This window comes from Sus scrofa, chromosome 3 (assembly GCF_000003025.6).
Source record: "Sus scrofa isolate TJ Tabasco breed Duroc chromosome 3, Sscrofa11.1, whole genome shotgun sequence".
Lineage (NCBI taxonomy): Eukaryota > Metazoa > Chordata > Mammalia > Artiodactyla > Suidae > Sus > Sus scrofa.
This window is the reverse complement of record NC_010445.4, coordinates 65,146,731-65,169,381: the sequence shown is the minus strand read 5'-3', so window position 1 is coordinate 65,169,381 and position 22,651 is coordinate 65,146,731.

Below are 22,651 nucleotides of genomic sequence, written 5' to 3'. Positions count from 1 at the left end.
TGAATCTCCCTCTTATCTTTATCATATCCTGATATCCCCCTATCCTCTTTGGGTGGTATTTCAGACCTATCTGAAATACCTCTGGTCAGGCTTTAGTCAAAGATAAAACAAAGAATTTCACGGTCATCTGCAAATGCAGTCACCTCCAAGGGTGTGAGCCAGTGAGTCTGTGTGAAATGAAAACTCAAAAGATAATGCTCTTTAGGTAGGTTTACTCCTAGGTATTTTATTCTTTTGGATGTGATGGTAAACAGGATTGCTTCCCTAATTTCCTTTTCTGCTCTTTCATTATTAGTCTATAGAAATGCTATCTATTTCTGTGTATTGATTTTGTATCCTGTGACTTTGCCAAATTCGTGGATAAGCTCTAAGAGTTTTCTGGTAGAGTCTTTAGGATTCTCTAGGTATAGTATAATGTCATCTGCAAATAGCGATAGTTTTACTTCTTCCTTTCCAATTGGAATTCCTTTTATTTCTTTTACTTCTCTGATTGCTGTGGCTAGGACTTCCAGAACTATATTGAAGAGTAGTGGCGAGAGCAGACATCCTTGTCTTGTTCCTGATCTCAGCGGGAAATCTTTCAGCTTTTCACCATTGAGAATGATGTTTGCTGTGGGTTTGTCATATATGGCCTTTATCATGTTGAGGTAGGTTCCCGTTATGCCCACTTTCTGAAGGGTTTTTATCAGAAATGGGTGTTGGATTTTGTCAAAGGCCTTTTCCACGTCTATTGAGAGGATCATATGGTTTTTATTCTTCACTTTGTGAATGTGGTGTATCACACTGATGGATTTGTGGATATTGAAGAACCTTGCATCCCTGGGATAAATCCCACTTGATCATGATGTACAATCCTTTTAATGTATTGTTGGATGTGGTTTGCCAGTATTTTGTTGAGGATTTTTGCATCGATGTTCAAAGACCCAGAATAGCAAAAGACATCCAAAAAGAAAAATGGAGCTGGAGGAATCAGGATCCCGGACTTCAGACTATACTACAAAGCAACAGTCATCAAAACTGCATGATACTGGCACAAAGAGAAATATAGATCAGTGGAACAGGATAGAAAGCACAGAATTAAACCCATGCACTTACAGCCAACTCATCTATGACAAGGGAGGCAAGAATATACAATGGAGAAAGGACATATTGTTCAATAAGTGGTGCTGGGAAAACTGGACAGCCACATGGAAAAGAATGAAATTAGAACACTCCCTAACACCATACACAAAAATAAACTCCAAATGGATTAAAGACCTAGATATAAGACCAGACACTATCAAACTCCTAGAGGAAAACATAGGCCAAACCCTCTCTGACATAAACGACAGCAACATCTTCTCAGATCCACCTATCAGAGTATTGACAATAAAAAGAAAAATAAACAAATGGGACCTACTCAAACTTCAAAGTTTCTGCACAGCAAAGGAAACCCTAAACAACACAAAAAAACAACCCACAGAATGGGAGAAAATCTTTGCAAGTGAATCGACTGACAATGGATTAATCTCCAAAATTTATAAACAACTTCTGCAGCTCCATACCAAAAAAACAAGCAACCCCATCAAAAAATGGGTGGAAGATCAAGAGACAGTTCTCCAAAAAAGACATACAGATGGCCAAGAAACACATGAAAAGATGTTCAGCATCATTCATTATTAGAGAAATTCAAATCAAAACCACAATGAGGTACCACCTTACACCAGCCAGAATGGCCATCATCCAAAAGTCTACAAACAATAAGTGCTGGAGAGGGTGTGGAGAAAAAGGAACCCTATTTCACTATTGGTGGGATTGTACATTGGTGCAACCACTGTGGAAAACAGTATGGAGAGTCCTCAGAAAACTAAACATAGAACTACCATTTGATCCAGCAATCCCACTCCTGGGCATCTATCCAGAGAAAACCACGACCTGCAAAGACACATGTACTCCAATGTTCATTGCAGCACTATTTACAATAGCCAAGACATGGAAACAACCTAAATGTCCATTGACAGAGGAGTGGATCCAGAAGAGGTGGTACATATACACAAGGGAATATTACTCAGCCATTAAAAAGAATGAAATACCAGCATTTTTAGCAACATGGATGGACCTAGAAACTATCATGCTAAATGAAGTCAGCCATACAATGAGACACCAACATCCAATGCTTTCACTGACATGTGGAATCTGAAGAAAGGACAGACTGAATTTCTTTGCAGAACAGATGCTGACTCATAGACATTGAAAAACTTATGGTCTCCAGAGGAGACAGTTTGTGGGGTGGGGGGATGTGCTTGGGCTGTGGGATGGAAATCCTGTGAAATCAGATTGTTATGATCATTATACAACTACAGATGTGATAAATTCATTTGAGTAATAAAAAAAATGAAAAAAAAAAAAGATAATGGCTCTGATAGCAGAGGTGCATGTCAAAGGAATGATTTCAGTGAGCCCAGACATCTTGATCCTTCTACCTGCCGTTTGTTGCAAAAACTCCTATATATCCTAGCTCCTCCCTTGCCTCTTTGGAGCAGATTCTCAGAGCTACCTGAGATTCTGTCTCCTGGGCTTAAATCCTAATTTTGCTCCAAATAAAATTTAACTCTAACTTTAAGGTCATGCATTTTTTTTTAATTCAACATTTCTCAGAAACAACTGTTTATGTATCACATTTACTCAATGATATTTCTATTATATTGATATTCTTATTTTTTTTCCCACTGTACAGCAAGGGGATCAGGTTATCCTTACATGTATACATTACATTTTTTTGCCCACCCTTTGTTCTGTTGCAACATGAGTATCTAGACATAGTTCTCAATGCAACTCAGCAGGATCTCCTTGTAAATCTATTCCAAGTTGTGTCTGATAACCCCAAGCTCCTGATCCCTCCCACTCCCTCCCTCTCCCCCCAGGCAGCCACAAGTCTGTTTTCCAAGTCCATGATTTTCTTTTCTGTGGAGATGTTCATTTGGGCTGTGTATTAGATTCCAGTTATAAGTGATATCATATGGTATTTGTCTTTGTCTTTCTGGCTCATTTCACTCAGTATGAGATTCTCTAGTTCCATCCATGTTGTTGCAAATGGCATGATGTCATTCTTTTTTATGGCTGAGTAGTATTCCATTGTGTATATATACCACCTCTTCCGAATCCAGTCATCTGTCGATGGACATTTGGGTTGTTTCCATGTCTTGGCTATTCTGAATAGTGCTGCAATGAACATGCGGGTGCATATGTCTCTTTTGAGTAGAGTTTTGTCTGGATATATGCCCAAGAGTGGGATTGCAGGGTCATATGGAAGCTCTATGTATAGATTTCTAAGGTATCTCCAAACTGTTCTCCATAGTGGCTGTACCAGTTTACATTCCCAGCAACAGTGCAGGAGGGTTCCCTTTTCTCCACAACCCCTCCAACATTTGTTATTTGTGGACTTATTAATGATAGCCATTCTGACTGGTGTGAGGTGGTATCTCATGGTGGTTTTGATTTGCATTTCTCTTATAATCAATGATGTTGAGCATTTTTTCATGTGTTTGCTGGCCATCTGTATATCTTCTTTGGAGAACAGTCTATTCAGGTCTTTTGCAATTTTTCCATTGGTTGATTGGCTTTTTTGCTGTTGGGTTGTATAAATTGCTTATATATTCTAGAGATTAAGCCCTTGTTGGTTGCGTCATTTGAAACTATTTTCTCCCATTCTGTAAGTTGTCTTTTTGTTTTCTTTTGGGTTTCCTTTGCTGTGCAAAAGCTTTTCAGTTTGATTAGGTCCCATGGGTTTATTTTTGCTTTTATTTCTATTGCTTTGGGAGACTGACCTGAGAAAATATTCATGATGTTGATGTCAGAGAGTGTTTTGCCTATGTTCTCTTCTAGGAGTTTGATGGTGTCCTGTCGTATATTTAAGTCTTTCAGCCATTTTGAGTTTAGTTTTGTGCATGGTGTGAGGGTGTGTTCTAGTTTCATTGCTTTGCATGAAGCTGTCTAGGTTTCCCAGCAATGCTTGCTGAATAGACTTTCCTTTTCCCATTTGATGTTCTTGCCTCCCTTGTCAAAGATTAATTGACCATAGGTATCTGGCTTTATTTTTGGATTCTCTATTCTGTTCCATTGGTCTGTATGTCTGTTTTGGTACCAGTACCACACTGTTTTGATGACTGTGGCTTTGTAGTATTTCTTGAAGTCTGGGCGAGTTATGCCTCCTGCTTGGTTTTTGTTTCTCAGGATTGCTTTGGTGATTCTGGGTCTTTTGTTGTTCCATATAAATGTTTGGATTGTTTGTTCTAGTTCTGTGAAAAATGTCATGGGTAATTTGATAGGGACTGCATTGAATCTATAGATTGCTTTGGGTAGTATGGCCATTTTTACAATACTTATTTTTCCAACCAGGAGCATGGAATATCTTTCCATTTCTTTACATCTTCTTTGATTTCTTTGATTAAAGTTTTATAGTGCTTGGCATATAGGTCCTTTACCTCTTTGGTCAGGTGTATTCTGAGGTATTTGATTTTGTGAGGTGCAATTTTAAAAGGTATTGTATTTTTGTATTCCTTTTCTAATATTTCATTGCTGGTATACAGAAATGCAACTGACTTCTGAATGTTAATCTTATATCCTGCTACTTTGCTGAATTTATTAATAGGTTCAAGGAGTTTTGGGGTTGAGTCCTTAGAGTTTTCTATGTATAGTATCATGTCATCTGCATACAGTGACAGTTGTATCTCTTCTCTTCCTATATGGATGCCTTTGATTTCTTTTGTTTGTCTAATTGCTGTGGCTAGGACTTCCAAAACTATGTTGAAGAGCAGTGGTGAGAGTGGGCATCCCTGTCTTGTTCCAGAATTGAGTGAGAAGGCTTTCAGTTTTTTCCCATTGAGTATTATATTTGCTATGGGTTTATCATAAATGGCTTTGATTATATTCAGGAATGATCCCTCTATACCCACTTTGGTGAGGGTCTTGTTATATTGATATTCTATCACCATTTAAAGAAAAATAATCTTCATTCATTCAAAAAAATTTACAACTCCCCAAAAACTTATTTGACCTGCCTAACACCACTCTGCAAGCCAACAGTTTGAACTGGCATTTTAATGAATTTGGACTTTAAAGCACACACACTTTTATCCAACTCCTATCTTGCAAAGATATTGAAAATACATACAACTGATATATTCTTGTGCATTCAAATGGTTGTCTCTCTCATTTTGTATATTGACATCACCCTAATCTTTATCATTTGTAAGTTAATTGTGTAACATTTAGATATTTGGAGAAAATTAACATGAAAAAGTAATATCAAATATCATTTTTTAATAGCCTCAGCAGCAGCATATGGAAGTTCCTGGGCCAGGGATTGAATCTGAGCCACAGCTGCAGCAACACAGATCCTTTAACACACTGCCCTCAACCAGGGATCAAATCTGAGCCTCTGCAGTAACCTGAGCCTCTGCTCTCATATTTTTAACCCACTGTGTTACAGTGGGAACTCTTTAAATATAATTTTAACACCTAGAGCAATGTAATTTATATCCTTCCAGCTTTTTTTTTTTTTTTTCCTTTTGTCTTTTTAAGGCCATATCCACAGGATATGGAAGTTACCAGGCTAGGGGTCTAATCAGAGCTATAGCCACCAGCCTACACCAAAGCCACAACAATGTGGGATCCGAGCCGTATCTGCAAACTACATCACAGCTCATGGCAATGCTGGATCCTTAACCCACTGAGCAAGGCCAGGTATCGAACCTGCAACCTCATGTTTCCTAGTTGGATTCATTAACCACTGAGCCACAATAGGAACTCCCCTTCCAGCTCTTATTTTGTGAATTTATGTGGGGGACATATACTACTGTGCCCTCTTGGGCCAGAGCCTATTGTATTTGTTTTACGTGTTGGGAATACTTGACTCAATTAATTATCATGACTCTAAAGAAAAATAATTTTTATCATTCCCAATTTACAGATGAGAAAACTGATCCCCTTTCCAGTTTTATCTTGTACGTTACTGCCCCAAGACATGGGTTCCACAGTTTCTCCCAAGTGTCTTGTTTCCTTTTAGTGGGAAATGTATTTTGCAACCCCAATCCGAGCATTAGAGGGCCGTTGATTCTAGACCATATCAATGAATAAGGTTGATGAATATTTTACAGATAAAATATAAGCTCATCCTGATATTCTCAATTCAAATATACCCCACATTACATTTGAATAGCAAAACTAAGAAAATAACAAAACCAACTGAACAAAATACTATGTTTTGCTTACTTCTGTTTTGTTTTCCCAGTTTTTTTAATATCCTTGGACTATCCCACAATAACATATAGTCAAAATGCTTGTTTTAAAACTGAATTGGAATAGTTTCTCTCTGTCCATTCTGCTACCAAGATGCACACTTAGTTGTTTTTTTATTTTTTCTTTTTTACTTTGACTTTTGATATTTGGTATATTTTCCTCATTTTGTTTCATAAATAAACTATCTGCTGTCTATTACTGTCTTTTCCATTTCCCTTCCTTTCTCCCTTTATAAGCAAATATTTTTAACAATTATAAGTATACTTCCACTTAAATATATACAATAAAATACAAATACACTCAGATTTCCCTATTCTTTTTTCTAGGTTTTTATTTTCTCTATTATAGTTGATTTACATTGCTCTGTCAATTTCTTCTGTTCAGAAAAGTGACCCAGTCATACATATATATGAGAAATAATATCACATATCACCATATATGAGAAATATGAGAAATAAATATCACTTTATCCTCCATTATGTTCCATCACAAGTGACTAGATATAATTCCCTGTGCTATACAGCAGGATCTCATTGCTTATCCACTCCAAAAGCAAGAGTTAGCATCTACTAACCCCAAACTCCCAGTCCATCCCACTCCTTCCCACTTCCCCTCAGCAACCATAAGTCTGCTCTCCAAGTCCATGAGTTTGTTTCTTTTCTATAGAAAGGTCCATTTGTGCCATGTATTAGATTCCAGATATAAGTGATATATTTGTTGTTTGTCTTAAGTTTTTATTTTTTCATTATAGTTGATTTATAGTGTCTGTCAATTTCAGATTTCCCTACTCTTAAAGAAATTACTATATACTATCTATACTTCCTTCTTTATTTAAAAATACCTAAGTTATCATTCCATCAAATTATTAGTCAAATACTTTATTCTTATTACAGCTGTGTATTGTGTGATTTAGTTTTACGTTACACTTCATTCAATCAACCTTTTATTGATAGATGTCTGGGTTGCTTCCAGTCTTTAGCTATTACAAATAGCACATCTGTCTTTTTCATTTTTTATACAGTGTCATTGGAATGGACTCTTAGAAGTAAAATCACTAATCAAAGTGTAATTGCATAAGTAATTTTTATGGACAGTGCCAAATTCCCCTCCAAGAGGTTGTACCAGTTTGCATCCCTGCCAGCAATTATGAGAGTGCCTGTTTCCCCATAGCCCTGCCAGTAGAGCATGTTGTCAAAGTTTTGAACTTTTGCCCATTTAATAGGTGAAAAACGTTATTCCCCTGTAATTTTACATTGCATTTCTCTTATTATGTGCCAAGTGATCATTTAATCATGTGGTTAATAGCTAGTTGCCTTTAATTTCCTGTGATCTATCTGTGTATAGTTCTAACATATTTCTTCTAAAATGTTGTTGGCTCTTTTCTTCTTTTTATTTTGTAGAAGTTCTTTGTATATTAGGAGTATAAAGCTTTAAATCTAGTATGTTAAAATTTTACTCTACATAATCTTTTTTACTCTATTTTTTATATGTATATGTTATATAATATTTATGAAACTATAAATGTAACCATAACTATATATACACATACATCATTTATATGTATATATGTATGTGTGTGTGTGTGTGTGTATATATATGTGTATGTATAAAATATGCCATGTCAGATTTTCTTTTTTAGTTTTAGAAGTAATATTTAATATATGTTTTCCCTTTTCACCCTGCAATTTAAAATAATGGTTAGGAAAATTTTCCCTGTTCCAGCTTATAGAGGAATTATTCCATATTTTTTTATAATAAACACATGTCATGTCAATTGTTACATTTAAATATCTAATCCTTTTTAATTTTATAGAGATATATTTTGTACTGAATAGGTTCAATTTTATCTTTTTATCATATATCCTTTTAATGAGAAATTTCTTTCCATCACTAATTTGAGATGAAAACTTTATAATTTAGTAACTTTGAATCTCTAATTAGATCTCTTTCCAGATGTTCTATTCTCTCCCATGGTTTTTCTGAGTATATGCTAATATTGATTTTATAAGCTTTAGAGTGTAATGCTATATGTGATAAGGATAGACATCTCCCTTATTTCTTTTGTTCTGAAGATTTTCTTGTTCATATTTATATATATATATATTTTTTTCCTGTTCATATTTCTATATATATATATTCATCTTGATACAAATGCATTTTACAAGTTTTTATGATTTTTTTAACATTTAAAAGATAAAATTCAACTGTGTAAACATAAAGGTTTAATTGACCCTATTAAGCAATTCATGAATTAGGAAGCATCTCATTTATCAAGAGCTAGAGAATCCAAGGAGCTGCACAAACTGGAAGGTTTTCATAGGCAGATGGGGGTGGGTTAAGGGAGTTATTAGCAAAAGAAAAGAAAGAATCCTTCAAGGCCAGGTCATCTACTTTGGGTGAACAGCAGGGGTCTTATTATGCATATTACACTATTAGCATTAATCAAGAAATTTCAGCTTATGTTTAAAGGTCACATTTCTAGAAGAAGTTGAAACTGCAACTGTCTTGATTTGCTGTTATGGAGGCAAATGCCTCCATTTGGGGCCTTTTTTTTAATTTTCCTTTTTTAAACAATATATTTTAAGTTAGTTTAATATAGAGAAATTATTAAAAATTGATAGAATCAAATATATAGTTAGTTTTCATATGGGGATTCATACTTAAAAAGTCCTGAACCATTCAAATTATAAAAAGATTATCATACCTAAGTCTACTGTATGCAATTTTTTTTTAAATTTTTTTAGGGCTTCATCTGTGACATATGGAAGTTCCTAGGCTAGGGGTCCAATTGGAGCTGCACCAGCCAGCCTATACTATAGCCACAGCAAGGCCGGATCTAAGCTTTGTCTGCAACCTACACCACAGCTCATGGCAACTCCAGATCCTTAACCCACCAAGTGAGGCCAGAGATTGAACCCATATCCTCATGGATACTAGTCCAATTCCTTACTGCCGAACCTAATGAGAACTCCATTTTATGTGATTTTTAAAAAATTTTTCTTACACATAAATATATTAAAAGATAAAGTAAGATCTAGGTTTCCTGTTTTGCCTCAGCGGGTTAAGAATCTGATTTCAGTGGTTCTGGTCCATAGGAGGTTAAGGTTTTATCCCCAGTTTGGCAAGGTGAGTTAAAGGATCCAGAGTTGAGGCAGCTGTGGCTGGGATTCACTCCCTGGCCAGGGAACTTCCATATGCCTTGGGTGAGGCCATAGAAGGAAGGAAGGAAGGAAGGAAGGAAGGAAAGAAAGAAAGAAAGGAAGGAAGGAAGGAAGGAAGGAAGGAAGGAAGGAAGAAAGAGTCAAACTTTTTTTTCCAAAAGATGTGTTTCTTTTCCCAAAAGATATCAATACTGTTTACCATATAAGAAACATTTCACATTAATTTAAAATATCAAATGTATTTTCCTTAAATTTTAAAAAATACTGGAAACTATGAAGTTTGAGAGGAATTACCCAGGTAGGATTTTTTTTTTTTATTGTTTCTAAAAAGAATTTAAGCACAGAAAAGGCAGTCATAAGTCTGAAAATAAAGGCTTTAGTGCAGTGTCAAAACATATAGACCATGAATAAAACATATTTATATCTGTGAGATGAAGGAAGTTGTATGTACTCCAATTGCCAAGGCTCCAATGGTCCATTAGACAGTTTAAAATGTCTGTGAGAAGTGCAACAGTTTCTCCCAGTTTGTGCTTTGGACAAGTGGGACTGGTAAGGTAGGCATTTTTGCCATCTTATTAATGCCCCCCCATTGATTCATAAATGCTATCATTTTGTCAGTAGGCCAAAGACATAACACTTGTACAATGGGGAAGTCTGGGAATTTTACAGTCTCCCAGAAAAGTAAGTTTTTGTTTTGTCCAAATCAGAGCTTTCTCTTTTTATCAAACAATATATGAATTTTCAATCTTGTTTTTCCTTGTCCGAGGCTGATTATTGAGCTTCTCTAGCCAGTTTCTCAATATTGTTATTTTGAGAAAATAATCTCTTGGACCATGACAAAATTTGGCTTTTGTTGGTCCCCTTAAGTATAGTATTCCTTGCAGAAATGTCAGCAAGGTGATTTCCCATAGTTTCCAGAGTCAAGTTTAGAATGACCCAGAATCTTAGAAAAATATTGGATCTACTAATTCCTGGACAAAGGATTATTTTAAATTTTATTTCCTCTGGGAGTTGCCCCTGTGGCACAGGGGATTAAGGGTACGGCATTGCTGTAGATGTGGCATTGGTTGGAGCTGCAGCTCAGATTTGAGCCCTGGAAATTCCATATTCCATGAAAAAGAAAAAAAAATATGTGTCTTCTCTGTAAATAAGGAAGCCATGTTGCTTCTATACTATTCCAAAATTATAAACTACTTGGAGTTCTTATAACCAAGATAGGGCCCTATGGGAAACTTAGGCACATGAGCTTTCTTGTTTCCCATTTCTTGTTTTTGGGAATAAGCTTCAGCCTCCATGACCTTCCCTGAGTCCCAAAGGCAGTTTGGAATCAGGGAAGAGAGGGGATGCAGAGACCAGGGAGGAGCAGTCAGGAGACAATAGTGCAGCCTTGGGGTGGGGTCCTGATCCTCCTCAAGGAATATACATAACAATATCTTTGAGCCTTTCTGCAGAACTAAAACCACCAAAAAATTGAAGAACTACTTGATGAAGCATTCTTCATTCTGGAAAGAAGGAAGACCACCAGAACAAGTCCTGAGACCACTGAACATCAGCTCCGAGAAACAATGCAAACTTGCCTCTATCCTGATACTTATCTGTGGCCCTATTTTCCACTCCCCAAAACTCCAAAACCACCTCCTAATGTCTCCTAAAGGGGGCACAATCCTTAAGACATTAGCCTGCTTTGACCCCCTGTGCCTGGTAAAGCAATAAAGCTATTTTTTTTTCCTTCACCCAAAATTCTGTCTTTTCATTTGTATTCAGCACCAGCAGACAGAGGCCAAGTTTTGGCAACATTCCCACTCTGGCACAGTGGGTTAAGAACCCAACTGAAGCAGCTTGGGTCAGCATGGAGACATGGGTTCTATCCTGGCTGGACACAGTGTGTTTACACATCTGGTATTGCCACAGCTATGGAATAAGCCACTGCTATGGTTTGGATTCAATCTCTGGCCCAGGAAGTTCCATATGCTGTGGGTGTAGCCATTAAAACAAAAAATTATAAACTATTCTGAAGGTATATCTACTATAATTATAAATATTGGCAGTTTTGTTCTTGGCTAAAGTATAAGCCTGTATAAGAGCAAACAATTCAGCATGTTGGGCTGAAGTGGTCATGAGTAAAGACTCTTCATCAAAACATCAAAAAGTGTTGCAATACCATACAATAACACATTTGCATTGTCACTTTTAAATAAAATTCCTTAGGGAAACCAAGTCTCCTGAAAGCTGAGCTCCTCTGCTGAGTTGATGATTAACATCTCTATCCAGTTCTTTATTCCCTTTCTTTTCCCACACCTGTTCCCATCAAGATTGAGGGGTAACAAAGAAAAAGGGGAATTGATCTGAATGGGACCCTCATGGGGACAAAAGCGTTCTATGTCCCCCATTTTTTGTTTATAGAAAAAGCTTTCAGTCTCCTAGATCTTCTCTGCGTTCCAAAGGGCAGATTCAAACAGTACTAATTAGGGAATGAGGGAGTACAGAAACAAAGGAGAAAGCAGTCAAGAAATATAGTGCAATGATAAAGCAGGGTCCTAGTTCCTCCTCAAAGGATATACATAACAACTTAATACAGATTTTTGAGTTTTTCTATGGGAACTAAGACCCTCATCCAGGTGGAGGATGGATGGCAACTTCAAACTGAACACAAGTACTTAGATTTTAGATTGGAACCAGATGGTGGTTGATTGATATTCCTGAAATATTATCCTATTACCTCACCACCAATCAGTCAGAAGAAAGTTAAACATTCCTCAACCCTCCTTTCAAATTTTGCCTTTAAAAATTGTTCCCTAAATACTATCAGGGAATTTAACTCTTTCAAGCAGAAGCTCCTCATTCTCCTTGCTTGGTGCCTTGCAATAAGATTTACTCTGCTCCAGACTCCAATGGTGCAGTTTGCTTGGCCTCTCTGTGCATCAAACACATGAACTGGGCTTCAACAATATCAATGAATTATGAGAAGTCAGTTACCAAGTGGAATTTCTGGTAGATCATCACAAGGAGTCAGGAAGTGGCTTGTCAGATTTAAGCAGTTGTAAGTGACTGTGACAAGGCTTGATGCGGGTAGAACAGTAAGTTTAAGATTATTGTAACAGAAAAGTTATTATGGGAGGAGCAGTTAACAAAAGGACTAGAAAGAAGGTGTGGTGGCTTACTGAGAAATATTTCATGTGATGAGAACTCAGAAGAGCTTCTACAGCATGAGGTACCAAAATTGTTAGAGGGGATCCCAAAACAGTTTTCTTGGTAGCCTTAATGCAAAGGGAAGTGCCATAATAATTATAAGATGAGGGGGCATGGTATCTTCATGCCTATGGGTCCTTAGTTGTCCCCATGTTTTTTGGATGAGTATCCTGAGGGGGCATTTCCTATTTTTTAAATTGAGATGCCTAAGAATAAGAAAGTTTAGCCAATTCTCTTCTAAGCCCTTGAAAGCTATGTCCCCCTTTTTTTAATCCCACAAAATTTGGTGGAGGTTATTATTGTTGAGTAAAACATATAGACATTTGGCCATAAGAGAAATTTGAAATCTGTTCTTGACGATAACAAACTAGCTCTAGAAAACCTCACAGTTTCTGCTAAATTGGGGGTTTTAGGAAATACAGGGCACCATGAAGTCTACCTGGATCTAATATCAGATGCTCTAAATGTCAAAAATGGGCTTTGGAAATCTGTATATTTTCATTGGCAGATTCATGTCATTTGAACACTAAAAGCTTTAGCAAATGGAAGCCTATAGGAAGCCTGAGAAGGGGCGAAAAGAAGCAAATCATTCACATATTGTAACAAAGTAGACACTCTGGGGAACTTTATAACATTCTAATCAGCCTTCGTGATTTGGGGGAAATAAGTACTCTTAATAAAACCCTGAGGCATTACTGTTCAGATAAGTTCTTTTTCTTCTCAAGTGAAGGTCAAAAGGATTGGCTAGCTTTATCAATTGGAATACTAGAGAACATGTCTATGTCAGTTAATATAAATAATTTTCTTCCAGTGGGAATGGATGTTAGTAAAGTTTGAGGGTTAGGAACAATATAGTGTTGAGAGATAACAATGTGTTTATTGCTCAGTGGAGGTCCTGAGCAAACATCTATCCATAGCCTTTAGGTTTTCTTACCACTAAAACAGGAGTTCTATAGGAGCCTGGTGCAAGGGACACTGAGGTCTGAATCTTGTAATTTTCTATTGTTGACTTTATGTCTTAAAGGACTTCTTAGAGAATATTGATTACTTCTGGGAAGAGGTTTTGAGAAGTCTATTGAATCTTGATGGGAAGTCTACTGCAAAATTTGTCAACATCAGTTGGAGATTTTGCCCATAGGGAAGGGGTACATAATTCAATAGGGACAACTGATCATGTTTCCAGAATTATCTCTAGTACCATCAAAGATGCAACAAATGAAAGATATCAAAGTGTCATTTTATTCACCTGGTTTGTACCTTTGTAACTACTATAAATTTCTGGAATTATTTCCCCCTTTGGGAGAAAGAAATTCTGACATGATACTTCTCCTAAGAAATTTGGCCTAATAAAGGATAGTGGAAGAGGAACAAAGGAGAAAAGGGTGTGTATCTCTTAAAAATAACCTAAACAAAAGGGAATAAGGTTAGAGAACCTCTTGAGGTCCATTGCAGATCCCCCCAATTTGAACAGTTTTAGTCCTCTAGGATGGGGCTGCTTTATGGTAGTGTTGCTGAGCAGTGAGCATGTGGATCTACTGGTAATTATGACTGGAAGACATTATCCCTACTTTGAAGAACTGTTTCTCCAGGATGACATAGAGGGAGATTTGGAAGAGTTTTTGTAGTTTCATAGTGCCCCATCAATGAGGATTGGGAGGATATCGGAAAGGCTGGTTAGAGAGATTAAGTGCCTTAAACTTGTAACTATTACTTTTCCAATGTCCTGGCTCTTTGCAATAATGGAAACTGACAGGAATGGAGTAGGATAGTTACACAGGTAGTTGTAGAAATCCCAGTAGGGGACCATAGATAGAGAGGGAAACCTAAGGAATTTGGGGAGACCACTACAGGTTTATGATGCTTGAGAAAGCAATCAGAACATCATGGAATGAAGTAGGCTTGCTTAACTATAAAACCACAAATAAAAGCATTAGGCATGCCTCAGGTTATTGATAATATCAGCAAGATACTGTTCCTTAGGACAAAAGAGAGGAATTTAAGGGAAAGATGACATTCCAAAGTAGGAAATTCTCATTATACAGAAACGTGAGATGATTCAATATATTTTAGCATATGTTACTGACTTTCTGCTGATTTGAATAAGCACTATGACAGTCTTAGTTTGACCTCATAGCATCAAATACTCTCTTCCTGATATGAAGGAGGAGCTAGTGATAGAAGCCTGGCATCTACTCAAAGAATGAGGAAGAAGGCAGTCTTCCCTCCCACATTCCCTTTGGATTAAAAGACTGTAACCCACCTAACCCATGGGGCAGAGCCCAATACCCCCTTTAAGCATAAAGGTGTAAAACATGTGGAGGAGGAAATGCTAGGGATGCAGTAAGACAATTACATAGGTACTTGTAAAAGTCCAATTAAGTGACCATAGATAGAGAGGGAAACCTAGGGAACTTTGGGAGATCACACTAAATTAATAATTGCTCAAAAGGGGCATCAGAACAAAGCAGGCTTGCATGACTACTGGAGATGTGAGTTATGCCTCATGTCCTTGCATGGGGGACAGGATGAGGCATACATTCAGGTTCTGACCAAGGGCAGGAGTTTAAGAACTACACTTCTGCTGATTTGAATGAGCACGATGACAGTTCTAGTTTGACTTACAAGGTCAAATACTCTCTTACTAGATACCAAGGAGGAGCTACTACTCCATGAAAGAGGAAGAGTGGTCTTTTTCCCTCCCCTACTCCCCTTGGGTTATAAAACGCTAGTGCTTAATCCTTGGGGCAGTCTCCTTGACTGCCAGTTTGCATCTTTCAGGAATGTCCCATCTAAATAAATCTATTTCTTGCCTGTCACTTTGTCTCTCACTGAATTCCTTCAGCACTGAGGCACAAAGAACTTGAATCTCAGTAAATCCAGGCACCAGGTGAGTGATTCTGATTTAAAAACTGTGGGTTCAAATCCCAATCTGGGTTCTGGTTAGGTTCAAGTCATAAATGCATGCTGTCAGTTTCATAAGAAATTAAGGTTTTAATCTCCAGATCCTCAAAAGGCTGACTTTTTAAACATGTAAACAGTTTTCTTTCTTTATACATTTTTTTTTTTTTTTTTTGGCTATACCCAAAGAATGTGGAAGTTCCCTGGCCAGGGGTTAAACCTGCACAATAGCAGTGACCCAGGCCTCTGCAGTGATAACGCTGGATATTTAACCTGCTGCACTGTAAGGGAGCTCCAAAGGCTGCAAAGGGGCAGCTTCTGATAAGTTCAGCGGAAAAGGCAGTGGGTATATTTTCAGGGAAAAAAGGAAATTCAGTGAAATAATATTGGGGAATTGAGGGTATAAAGGAAGCATAGGATATATAGAAGAAAAGGAGAATGATGTTGCCAGTGGGTAGGCTGAGCAGGAGGATCCAAGGGAGAGACACAGTGGTGCCAGAGGCAGAGCTTGAGACAAAGGAGCTGTGGGAAAAGGGGCTTAGGCTTTGGGAACCGTTTTATCTTTTTTTTTTTTTTAATCATTTATTTGACTCAATAGGTAATCTTAAAATTTTATTTTGCAGAGAAGCAATTTTAGATTTTATTTTATTTATTTATTTATTTCGCTTTTTAGGGCCACACCCACAGCATATTGAAGTTCCTAGGTTAGAGATCAAATCAGAGCTACAGTTGCTGGCCTACACCATAGCCACAGCAACACGGGATCTGAGCTGGATCTGCGACCTACATAACAGCCTATGACTGGGCCAGGGATCCAACTCACAGCCTCATGGATACTAGTCAGATCTGTTTCTACTGAGCCACAATGAACTCAATTTTAGTCTCTTGATAAATTTGGGAAGCTTCAAAATACTAACCGAAATAGGCATTCCACTTGGGCCTGGAAATTTTTCAGCTATAGTAACCCAATTCAGTTTAAAAAAATAGTTCTCCATAACAGCCATTGATATTCTAATTTGCTTTTGGTCAGGTTGGTCAACTTAGTTAGAAATGCATGTGACAAAGGACTAGAGTTTTTAAACATAAAATCAACCAGGGGCTCCTTTTGGGCTGGGAGCCTCAATGTATTTAAGTAACTGGGATCCCATTTCTCAGAAGTTTTTCTCTAGAGTGAAATAGCAATTCTCAAACAGCTCTCTCTCTAATTGTATAGTGAACGACTTTCTCAAGTAGAGCTTGACCTTGAGAATTGTCTCCCAGGAAGATCTGTGAGTTCAGCCCATTTTTGGTTTCCATCAAACCTCCTTGTTTTTTCTTAAGATAACATCCAGTTCTCTGGGATATGGCTATGCAATCTGTGGCAGCTGTTTCTTCAAATTTCTTTTGGTCTATGTCACCCATAGCTTGTTATTCTAATGTAGAGCTTTCCATGAGACAACACTTAATAAACCTCAACCATTATTGCCTGAAATTTGGAGTCTCTTTATAATCATAAATATTTCTGAGGGTGAAAGGCGGGCAAAGGCACCATTTTACAGAAAAGCACTCAAGTGGCAGATTGAGAGAGGGCTCCATTTTTCTGATATTTTTTCCAAGTAATTTCTATTTCAAGAAATAAAACCAGGCAATAGCAAAAGCAGACAAATAAGTGGGCACTATTTTCAATTCTGCGTCATAATTAGCAGGAATTACTTTACCTGTGAGTGTTTTCCTTCTAAATTCTGCTGTTTTCTTTCAGTCATCTTTGATGATCGGGTGTGATTTTGATGGAATGCCTCTGGAGATCATGGCGCAGGTACTATTTGAATGCAGAAATAAGTAATTATCTTCTAAGTACAGAAAGCAATGATTGTATTCATCTAGGAAGTCTTCACTCAAATTAAGCAAATTATTTTAATTGTTAATAGATAGTCGCCATGACATTAATTAAACCATTTGCCAATAGTTCTTTCTATGAACTAAACTGTTTAATGGTGGCTTAAAAAAAAAAAAAAAAAAAGAATAAAACTTCTACATTTAAAGTTTTGATTTGATGTCCATGGCTAATTTTTCTTTTTTTTCCACCCTGAAAATGATTGTAGCAATATTCGGTGTTCATAAGTGTAAATTTCACTTGTCTATGGCCCAGTAACTCTGGTTTCAGTTTCCTACCCAAAGCTACAATATCACTTTGAAGTGCATCATATAAGTAAATTAAGCCATCAAGTCATCAAGCTGAGAATGTCACACCCACGAGGGTACTTCAGTGCTTATAGCTGCTGCTTTGGGGCTCCAATGAGAATTTCCAAAAGCGGAAAGCATTCTCAGGCTCAGAGACTTCGTGGAACATAAAGCTTTACTTCAAAAATAAATTCGTGTTTTGAAAACAAACCATTTGTTGCTGTATAAAAGGTTCCTAAGTTTTGTTAGAAAACAATTTAATGACTCCAGTTTATAGAAATACTGTGGGACAATGATTACAACTGTAACCTTTACCTTAAGCACAGGAAAAAATTTCCCCCTTGGTTTCAATATTGCTGTTTAGCTGGTTGAACAGGGCACCCAGTCGGGCCCAAAATAATTTCTGGAACTCTAATTTTTTTATTTTCTATTTTTCACAGATTTTTATTTCTTAGTACATAGTTATTCCTCACACAAATGTAGGAAGATTTATAGACTATATGCATATGTACATGAAGCCTTGTCAAATTTAAAACAGGAGTCTCTTCATGTAACCATCATACCGGTTATATTAAAAAATGGGTAAAGAGTATCTAAAAGCAAATTATAGGACTGTCATATTACACAATATACATAGTGTCAACTGAAAAAAAATTCACAATCTAAAAGTTGAGAATTATGTTTTATTTGGTGAACAAAATTGAGGACTTTAAGCCTGGCACACAGCCTCTCAGCTCACTCAGAGACTACTCTGAAGAGGTAAGGGAAGATTCAGGATGCATAAGTTTTTGCAGGAAGATCAGGAAGTCAGAACATCACGATATTACTATTAGTTAAAGAAAACCAGATATCTCAGGTTAAGTACTTGGGTATTTTACTATAGATGGGAAGATGCAAGAGTCTGGGCTCACTGAAACCATTCCTTTGATATGTTCCTCAGCTATCTGGAGCCAGTATCCTATGCTTTCTCATCCTGAGTATCCTGGTGCACATCATCAGAGGCTGCTGTAATTTGGTGGCTTGATGGCTGCAACATCCTTTCTTTACTGATATAGCAAGCAACATTTTTTTCCTTGACAACAGTGTATTTTTATACTGAGAATAAAACACATTTCTTATGACCTTTAATAAGAAGCAATTTGCCCTTTAACGTGGTTACAGATTGTTTCACTATTTCAGTTATTTCTACAAACGAAGTTGTTGCAGCCTAAGATTTAACATTTTCAAAGCTGTGCAGGACTTACATAAAGATTTTGTATATATCTTCCTTCAATCACCAAAATCATGGAGTACACTAAAATATTCTGAGTTAATGCTAACTTTGGGACAAAAATGTTTGAGAACACATTTAAATAATGTTTCCAGGCATTTGCTTTGGATTTATTTTCCAAAGCATTAACACCAGAATAATAGATAAATTGTTGAGAATAAATAACAAAACAAATAAATAAACTTAAAATAGAAATGTTGATAACAGCTCACTCTGTGTACTAAATAATCAATGCTAGGGAGTTCCTGCTGTGATGCAGTGGATCCAGCATTGTCTCTGCAGCAGTTTGAAAGGCTGCTGATTCATGGGTTCAATCCCCACCCCAGCAGAGTGGGTGAAGAATCCAGAATTACCACAGTTGTGGCATAAGCATAGGTTGCAGTTGTGTCTTGGATTCAATCCCTGGCCCAAGAACTTCCATATGCTGTGGATGCAGTAATAATAATAATAATAATAAAAACAATAATCAGTGTTGGGCATTGACTTTTTGAGAACCTTTATAATGTAAAGCTATTCATAACTTCATATATATAGATCTTGCTATAGTCATACTGTCTCTCTTATAATATTATTCAATAAAATTATTTCCTGGAGATGGATTAGGAAAAGATGAAAGGTGGAATGATAGGGAGAGGGGTGTTGAACTAGATGGTACTATTATCTTTCTGAGAGACCCCTTAGAGTTGAACTTGACAAATATATGTCAAAAAAACTACTGGACAAAAACAGTCAAGGAAGTCTTTTATACACTTTTTTCATCTTTACTGATACATAATTTAAAAATGAAATTGTATATATTTAAAGTATACAATAAGGTCATTTGATATATGCATACATTGTAAAATGAGTACCACAACAAAGTTAATTAACATATCTACAACCTCATATAGTTACTTCATAGCTATTTTTGTGTGTGTGTGAGAATGCTTAAGATATATTCTCTTAGCAAATTGCATGTATACAATATGGAATTAAGTTCAGTTAATGTATACTGTACATTTGTTTTTCAGAACTTATTTACCTCATAACTGAAACTTTGTATCTTTGACTAACATCTCTTTATTTTCCCATTCCCATTCCCACACCAGCCCCTGATAAGCATTATTCAATTCCATTTCTATGAGTCCAACTTACTTTTTAGATTCCGCAAGTAAATGATATCATAAAGTATTTGTCTTTCTCTGTCTGGCTTATTTCAGTGAGCAATAATGCCCTCCACCTCCATCCATGTTCTCACAAATGGCATGATTTCCATTTCTTTTTTCATGGCTGAATAATATTCTATTTTTATATAGAAAACATTCCTATACTTATCTACTTATGTATAGATACAAAGATAGACAGGTGATAGATAGGTAGATATAGCTGGATAGATACCACATTTTTAATCTATTTATCTGTTGTCACGAGACATGTTTCTACAATATTTTCTTAGCCTCTTTGCTTAAAACTCCATCTTGTCCTGCTTTACTTTACCCCATCTCCCTGCTTAGAAAACAGTCGCAGTGCTGGTAAATGACTTAAGCTTAAGAACAAAGACCTAAAGGCATAAGTAGTTATTCATAGGGTCAGCTGAATGAGGACATGATGCATTGGTCTAGGCACACCGGACCTGTGCAGATTGGCACGCCATTTGCACAGCATGATACGTCCTCTTAAGAATAAAAGAGAAGCCTCATGGCCCCAAGGGGTTTATGAGGGGTCGTTAGCATGATATCCATTAGCAAGGAGAACCGAGGTGCAAATCTAGGCCTGCCTTCTGCAGAAGCACAATGGTGATTCTCTAGATGCTATGCATAGATAGATGATGCTAAGCTTCCTCAAATGCTAATGACTCTTAAATGCCTAAAGGTCAGAGTAAAAGCTTAATCAGCAACTGGCTATGTGACTTTTAAAATAACTTAAAAAAAACCTATATCCTGCACGTACAACCCCTTTCTTACTTGGCGTAATCCTAAAAAACACAATAAAAGCAGTGTGGGAGTTCCCGTTGTGGCGCAGTAGTTACCGAATCCAACTAGGAACCATGAGGTTGTGGGTTTGATCCCTGGCCTTGCTCAGTGGGTTGAGGATCCGGTGTTGTCGTGAGCTGCAGTGTAGGTTGCAGACGGGACTCAGATCCCGCGTTGCTGTGGCTCTGACGTAGACTGGCAGCTACAGCTCTGATTGGACCCCTAGCCTGGGAACCTCCATATGCCACGGAAGCGGCCCAAGAAATGGCAAAAAGACAAAAAAATAAAAAAATTAAAAAAAAAAAAAATAAAAGCAGTGTGGTTTCTTGAGGCAGTGCTCTTGGTCACTGAGACCTTGAATCCCCCGGTTCCCAACTTTACTTAAGATAAATGTCTCTGTGTCTTTTTCCTTAAGTCTCACAGCACCCGTTCTTCAGCCCCATCCTGCTGAGCTGGTCTTGGCAATCTGCCAACTGATGTTTCCTTTCTAGATCTTGACTGTTAGAAGTAATGTTGAAATTAACATGGGGATATATTTACCCATTGGAGATAGTAATTTCATTTCCTTTGGATATACACCCAGAAGTGAAATTGCTGGATCATATGATAGTTCTATTTTAAAATCTTAAGGAACCTCCATACTGTTTTCCATAATGAATGTTATCAATTTACATTCAGACTAAAAGTGTACAAGATTTGCAATTTTCTTCATGTTTATGTCAATATTTATTACCCACTGTCTTTTTGATAACAGCCATTCCAACAGATATAAAGTGATATCTAATTGTGACTTGGATTTGCATAGTCCAAAGGAAGCATGTTACAATAAGGGAAAGAGGCCAGAACTAAAGCTTGAACTCAAAGACAATGAAAGAAAGGGCTGGAGAGTTTTTGGGAGCTGGGGTGATAACATTCCCTGTATTTAATGATGAATCTTACTCAAAAGAAAAGTAGCATTATTCCTATCTCAGGACAGGAGGTAGTTTTATAATTAGAAGCAAGACATCTATCAAAGTTAGGCTCCTACTCTCCTGTGGGGGCTGGAAGATAGAGCTCTATTTTCTTTGATGATTACATTTTCAAATACACAGTTTTAGGTCCTTGAGAAAGACATTGCTAGTTTGTAAAACTGGCAAGAGCCTTTTTTTTTTTTTTGGTATTATAAAAATATTTATTTTAAATTATATTAGTTTCAGATGTACAACAATGATCTGATTTTTTTTTTTTTTGACTCTTTTTGTCTTTTTAGGGCTGTACCCATGGCATATGGAGGTTCTCAGGCTAGGGGTCCAATTGTAGCTGTAGCTGCCGGCCTATGCCACAGCCATAGCAACGCAGGATCCGAGCCGCATCTGCGACCTACACCACAGCTCGTGGCAATGCCACATCCTTAACCCACTGAGGGAGGCCCGGGATTGAACCCACGTCCTCATGGATGCTAGTCGTGTTTGCTCATCACTGAGCCGGGAGGGGAACTCCTGATCCGATATTTTTATAATTATACTCCATTTATAGTTATTACAAAACAATGGCTATATTTCCTTGTGCTGTACAATATCCTTATTGTTTATCTATTTTATCAATGGTAGTTTGCAAGAGTCTTTTTTAAAAGATTTACATCTCAAAGTATCAGAGAAAAGATTTGCAATTGCAAGTTTTCTAAAGCGGGGGAGTTCCCATCGTGGCTTCCCAGTTAATGAATCTAACTAGCATCCACGAAGATGCAGCTTTGATCCCTGGCC